This window comes from Cornus florida, unplaced genomic scaffold (genome assembly GCF_030987335.1).
Source record: "Cornus florida cultivar Cherokee Brave unplaced genomic scaffold, ASM3098733v1 CherokeeBrave_3.0.0_Hap2_Chr01, whole genome shotgun sequence".
Lineage (NCBI taxonomy): Eukaryota > Viridiplantae > Streptophyta > Magnoliopsida > Cornales > Cornaceae > Cornus > Cornus florida.
Window position 1 is genome coordinate 30,414,065 of NW_026775571.1, and position 6,048 is coordinate 30,420,112.

The 6,048-nt window shown below is 38.5% G+C and overlaps 1 pseudogene; it reads left to right on the forward strand.

Moving 5' to 3' along the window:
- Positions 1 to 4,353: 4,353 nt before the first annotated feature.
- Positions 4,354 to 4,452, forward strand: LOC132283334 (small nucleolar RNA R71; annotated as a pseudogene).
- The last annotated feature ends 1,596 nt before the right edge of the window (positions 4,453 to 6,048 follow it).

Below are 6,048 nucleotides of genomic sequence, written 5' to 3' on the forward strand. Positions count from 1 at the left end.
AATAAGAGCAGAAATGAAGCAATTCTGGGATGAATCAAAGAAATGAGCAAAGTAGAGCAAAAGAAAGCACAAAGGTGGAATTTTAGCATCTTCGATCGATCCAACATCAGTCTTCGATCAATCGAACTTCCATCGATCTCAGCACTTCAAGATAGATCCAAGCCATGATGTCATTTTCAGAGATCCTAAAAGTTCGATCGATCCAACATCATTCTTCGATCGATCAAACCTTCTTGTCTTTATCCAGATGCCAGATCTTATCTAGCTGTACCACCCTACCAACCGTTTTAGTCCTTTTCTCAAAAATATCTTCAAAATATCTCAGATTTGTTTTTATCCAAAAAGGTGCCACCATTCAGGATCGATCCAACATTAGTTCGATAGATCTCAGCCATGTTCGATCGATCAAACCTCAAAGTTTGATCGATCGAACTTTTCAAATCCCGAGAAAATCCAAATTCCAGCTCACTAAAAGTTGTCTCATATACAATCATTGAGGAATATTTGTTGTATGAGCCTAGCACATTTTGGGTGATTTTTGACCTACCTATATAAGGAATAGAGCCACTTTTTGGAGCATAGACACAAAGGGATTGACATACTCATTCTTAAACACACTTAGAGGCTTAGAGGAGGAAGAGGCTAGAGACACCATTGGAGACTCTTCATCAACCAAGGAGCAAATCTCTACCATGGAGTTAGCCATTGAGGGTTGGAGGACACCATCCATGAGTGGCCAGATATCCTCTTGGGACTAGAGTTAGCCCTAAGCATGCTTTATACATCTTGATTTATGTATTTTTGAGGGGATTTGTATTGTGATACTTGTTTTGACATATTTATATATATATATCTTGTTTATTCAATGATTTGTATGATTTAATGCTTCCAATTGATCATTTCATTCTATCCATATGTCTATAAATGCTAGAATAGATGTTCATATGTTTGCCTCTATTTCTTGTGTTGTTGATGCATGTCTATGTGTATTAATGCTATAGATCTAGAGATTGTCAAGACATAGTGCTTAATGGAATGTCCTTGTGATTGATGTGATGGTTCATACTTATTTCTTGATGGACTGTGCCTCTCCCTTAGTTTAATTAGCTTAATTTCATGTCATTAGCTTAGTTGTAGTGAAGTGGTAGCTAGATGTTAAATGGGAGGACAATTCATGCTTGTTGTTTTATGATCCATACTCATGAATGCAAGTGGCATATTTCTCTAATTTTGTGATGTGTTTGGTTGTGAGGTTAAAGAAATGATTAATGGCTTAATTTCATATGTTGTGCTATCCATTATGTTGCTTAGACAATATATACTTTATTTGTCATCCATGCTTGTTAAAACAACCCCACACACACCATTGTTACAATACATGCCTTTCCCCTCATTAATCATTCATTAAAGGTGTAGAAGAGTTGTGCTTAGTGGTGATCTCTAAACCCCAAGATCTCTCTCTCTCTCATTTTACCTCTATTGCATTATTGTTTACTTTAGTTTAAGTTGCATCTTAGCTTAACTCAACCACCAACCAATCCTTTGATCACTCGAGCTACTAACCCTAATCTTGATTCCATAACCTTTTGCAACCCTCACAATCCCTTGGGACGATCCCTACTCACCCTTGCTATATTTTTAGTTAGCGGTAGTAGTGGCATTTATAAATGTAAAACTTGGCCACACTCACTTGCACATAAACTCGGTCGGGGGGAGGGGGGGGGGGGATGCGACTAGCCCACACCAATGCTCTTGTGGTTTATTTGATGGTTCATACTCATTTCTTGATGGATTGTGCCTCTCCCTTAGTTTAATTAGTTTAATTTCATGTCATTAGCTTAATTGTAGTGTAGTGGTAGTTTAGATGTTAAATGGGAGGACAATCTATGCTTGTGTTTGATGTTCCACACTTATGAATGCAAGTGGCATATTTCTCAAATTTTGTGTCGTGTTTGGTTGTGAGCTTAAAGAAAGGATTAATGGCTTAATTTGATATGTTGAGCTATCAACTATGTTTCTTAGATAATATATGCTTAATTTGTCATCCATGCTTGTTGAAACAACCACACACACACCATTGTTATAATACATGCCTTACCCCTCATTGATCATTCATTAAGGGTGAAGAAGAGCTATGCTTAGTGGTGATCTCTAAACCCCAAGATTTCTCTCTCTTTTTTTACCTCTATTGCATTATTGTTTACTTTAGTTTAATTGCACCTTAACTTAACTCAACCACCAACCAATCTTTTGATCACTCGACCTACTTACCCTAATTTTGATTCCGTAATCATTTACGACCCTCAATCCCTTGGGACGATCCCTACTCACCCTAGCTATATTTTTAGTGAAAGGTAGTAGTGGCAAATTATAAATGTAAAACTTGGCCACACTCATCTTAGTCCTTTTGGAAACTTTGATTTCGGCGAACGACCAAGTTTTTGGCGCCGTTGCCGAGGATTGATTGATTGGTAATGTCGTATTTGTGGAATCAATTAGGAATTAGTACTCTTTTGATCGTGTCTTTCCTTTATTTTTATTTTTATTTTGGTTACTTATTGTGTTGGTTCTTGTTTGACTAGGAACATTGAACAAAGGAGCATCTAAGCAAAGAAGCTAAGCAAAGCATGGAAAAAGGCTAAATTTATAAAAAATTTGCAAAGCTAAAAGCTAAAATTTGGAGTTGAAGTGCTATAGGACCTTTGTGAGATCTTTCTAACTCAATCTCTAGTTAAATCGTCGACCTGCGTGGAGGCTTGTATTTCAATTCTTAGATAAACCGTGAGCCCACATGGAGGCAATTTACTTTTCTTTGCATGATTGTTCAAGCATGGGAGAATGGGATCATTGTATGTGGAGGAAGTTTGTTGATTGTTAATTTGTTGTGAAGGTGATGTGTTTGTCATTAATTGCTTGTTTGTGTTGCATTATGCATGCATGGTCGTAGGTCATTAAATCCTACTCATGTCCCTCCTAATTTGCATCTTGAATCGGTTATTCGTAATCCTAGGGGAAGAGGTAGTTCTCATCACTCCATTTTGCCAATGGAGGATTTGAATGACAACCATGTGGAGGACCTTGGTCACATAGACCAACAAGGTATCCTCCACCCCAATGTGCATCATGATAACATGCAAGCACCATTAGGCATGACAAGGCCATTCATTCATTCACCACAACAACAAGGCCAAGTTCTGCTAGGAATGCCAAGGCCAATCTATGCTCCAACACCACCCATTGTTCAAGGAAATCAAGGTGCCCATGTCGCACCTTCAATTGCTAATCCTCCCCTTGCTTTAAGAGATCACTATGTGCCCAATGAATACAATGCACCCATATGCATTCAATTGCCACCATTTAGAGCACACCACCATGAGATCAAGCCACAAACCATTCAAATGCTTCCTAACTATCATGGACTTCCAAGTGAAGAACATTACAAGCATTTGGATGAGTTTCTTGAAGTATGTTCCACCGTAAAATATACGGACATGCCGAAAGAGGTCTTAAGGCTTAAACTTTTTCCATTCACCCTAAAAGACAAGGCAAAATATTGGTTTAACAATCTTTGGCCTTTTTCAATAACTTCTTGGGCAGAAATGCAACAAGCATTCTTGAGGAAGTACTATCTGGTTTCTAAGACCAATGCCATGCGAACCTTAATTCGAGAGTTTTCACACGGGGATGGGGAAACGTTCCATGAGGTATAGGAATGATTTAATGAATTGCTTAGGAAGTGTCCACATCATCATATTCCCAAATGGCAATTAGTTCAATATATCTTTGAGAGCTTATCGGACAATCATATGGGCATGGTTGATACTTCCATGGGTGGCTCTTACATTGATAGGCATGAGGATGATGTGTGGTGTCTTTATAAGTGCATGAGTAATAATTATTTGCATCGAACTCTATCTTTTAAGAATGGTAGGAATTCAAGTGGAAGGAAGAGTGTTGGCTTACATCAAGTCGACCATTCCAATGAAATAGCCGCTGAGATGAAATCGTTATCTCAAAGGTTTGATCAATTCTTAATCAACCAAAACTCGGTAAATCAAGTATCTTCCATCCCTAACCATTTCCATCATGTATCTAATGAGACATGTATGACTTGTTCAAGTGTTTTACATTCTACTTCCAATTGTCCCCATGGATATATGCAAAATGAGCATCATGACCAAGTCAATGCAACATTTGTTAATCAAGGGAACAATCCTTATGGTAATCATTAAAAGACGCCACACGTCATCCTCATGCCTATCAATGTAAGAGCCACCCATGGAAGCATCAACCATGCCCTTATGATTGTCAGATAAGCTCTCAAAGAAATATCGAACTAATTGCCATTTGGGCATGTCATGATGTGGATATTTCCTAAGTAATTCATTAAAGCGTTCCCACGCCTCATGAAAGGTTTCTCCATCCCCGTATGAAAACTCTAGAATTGAGGTTCGCATGGCATTGGTCTTCGAAACCGGATAGTACTTCTTCGAGAACGCTTGTTGCATTTCTACCCAAAACGTTATTGAAAAAGGCCTAAGATTGTTAAACCAATATTTTGCCTTATCTTTTAGGGTGAATGGAAAAAGTTTAAGCCTTAAGACCTTTTCCGGCATGTCCGTATATTTTACGGTGGAACATACTTCAAGAAACTCATCCAAATGCTTGTAAGGTTCTTCACTTGGAAGTCCATGATAGTTAGGAAGCATTTGAATAGTTTGTGGGTTGATCTCATAGTGGTGTGCTCTAAATGGTGGCAATTGAATGTATATGGGTGCATTGCATTCATTGGGCACATAGTAATCTCTTAAAGCAAGGGGAGGATTAGCAATTGGAGGTGCAACATGGGCACCTTGATTGCCTTGAATGGTGGGTGGTGGTGGAGCATAGATTGCCCTTGGCATTCCCAATGGAACTTGGCCTTGTTGTTATGTTGGACGAATAAATGGCCTTGGCATGCCTAATAGTACTTGCATGTTATCATGATGCACATTGGGGTGGAGGATACCTTGTTGGTCTATGTGACCAAGGTCCTCCACGTGGTCGTCATTCAAATCCTCCATTGGCAAAATGGAGTGATGAGAACTACCTCTTCCCCTAGGATTACGAATAACCGATTTAAGATGCAAATTAGGAGGGACAAGAGTAGGGTTTAATAACCTACGACCATACATGCACAATATAACACAAATAAGCAATTAATGACAAACACTTCACCTTCCCAACAAATTAACAATCAACAAACTTCCTCCACATACAATGATCCCATACTCTTATGCTTGAACAATCATGCAAAGAAAAGTAAATTGCCTCCACGCGGGCTCACGATTTATCTAAGAATTGAAATACAAGCCTCTACGCAGGCCGACGATTTAACTAGAGATTGAGTTAGAAAGATCTCACAAAGGTCTTATAGCACTTCAACTCCAAATTTTAGCTTTTAGCTTAGTAGTTTTTTAGAATTTAGGCTTTTTCCATGCTTTGCTTAGCTTCTTTGCTTGGATGCTCCTTCTCTCACCTTCTTGCTCAATGCTCCTAGTCAAACAAGAACCAACACAATAAGTAATCCAAATAAAAATGAAAACAAATTAAAGACGCGATCAAAAGAGTACTAATTCCTAATTGATTCCACAAATACGACATTGCCAATCAATCAATCCCCGACAACGGCGCCAAAAACTTGGTGGTGTCGTCCGGCGTAACCAAAGTTTGTGTGCAAAGTGGACTAAGATAAGTGTGGCCAAGTTTTACATTTATAATTTGCCAGTACTACCTTTTACTAAAAATTTAGCTAGGGTGAGTAGGGATCATCGCAAGGGATTGTGAGGGTCGTAAAAGGTTGTGGAATTAAAATTAGGGTTAGTAGGTTGAGTGATCAAAAGGTTGGTTGGTGGTTGAATTAAACTAAGATGCAATTAAACTAAAGTCAACAATAATGCAATAGAGAGAATAAAAGAGAGAGAAATCTTGGGGTTTAGAGATCACCACAAAGCACAACTCTTCTACACCCTTAATGAATGATTAATGAGGGGAAATGCATGTATTGTA